Source organism: Priapulus caudatus, unplaced genomic scaffold (genome assembly GCF_000485595.1).
Source record: "Priapulus caudatus unplaced genomic scaffold, Priapulus_caudatus-5.0.1 Scaffold1502, whole genome shotgun sequence".
NCBI classification, from domain to species: Eukaryota; Metazoa; Priapulida; class Priapulimorpha; order Priapulimorphida; family Priapulidae; genus Priapulus; species Priapulus caudatus.
The window spans coordinates 35,446-36,568 of NW_014578563.1; positions in this window are offsets into that span (position 1 = coordinate 35,446).

Consider the following 1,123-nt stretch of genomic DNA (forward strand, 5'->3'; position numbering starts at 1 on the left):
TCTCTCTCTCTCTCTCTCTACTCTCTCTCTCTCTCTCTCTCTCTCTCTCTCTCTCTCTCTCTCTCTCTCTCTCTCTCTCTCTCTTCTCTCTCTCTCTCTCTCTCTCTCTCTCTCTCTTCTCTCTCTCTCCCTCGCTCTCTCTCACTCTCTCTCTCTCTCTCTATCGGATTTTCCTACTCTCGACTGGCGTGGCGAGTTGACGTGCGGCAGGTCTTGGCTGATCATTCAAACATCATTACCGGTAGGCGTTTACCCATCAGCAGCGCATTGTTTGTTCTCGCAGCCTCCCCACGTGCACGCACACCTGGCGCACCTGGCGCTAGAACGCTAATAACGTCACGTATCGAGATAACAACCGTATAATTGAGGGGACCGGGACGGGGGGGGGAAGAACGAACGCGAGAGGATGATTGGGAGAAGCAGGTGGCGAAAGAAGATCTTAGAAAGAGGGGGAGAAATAGGCGGAGTAGATACTGGGGAGGAAATAGGTAGAGTGAATGATAGGGGAGATACAGGTAGAGTGTATTATAGGAGAGAGACAGGTAGGGTGAATGATGGGGGGACCAGGTTGGGTGGATGCTGGAGGGGGAATAGGTAGGGTGGATTCTGAGGGAGGAAGTAGGTAGGGTGGTTGATAGTGGAGAAACAGGTAGAGTGTATTATAGGGGAGAGACAGGTAGGGTGGATGCTGGGGAGAAGCAGGTATAACGTGGATGATAGGGGAGGAACAGGTAGAGAGGATGCTGGGGGCGAGACAGGTAGGGAGGATGCTGGGGGAGAGACAGGTAGGGTGGATGCTGGGGGAGAGACAGGTAGGGAGGATGCTGGGGGAGAGACAGGTAGGGAGGATGCTGGGGAGAGACAGGTAGGGAGGATGCTGGGAGAGAGACAGGTAGGGAGGATGCTGGGGGAGAGACAGGTAGGGTGGATGCTGGGGGGAGACAGATAGGGAGGATGCTGGGGGGAGACAGGTAGGGAGGATGCTGGGGGAGAGACAGGTAGGGAGGATGCTGGGAGAGAGACAGGTAGGGAGGATGCTGGGGGAGAGACAGGTAGGGTGGATGCTGGGGGGAGACAGATAGGGAGGATGCTGGGGGGAGACAGGTAGGGAGGATGCTGGGGG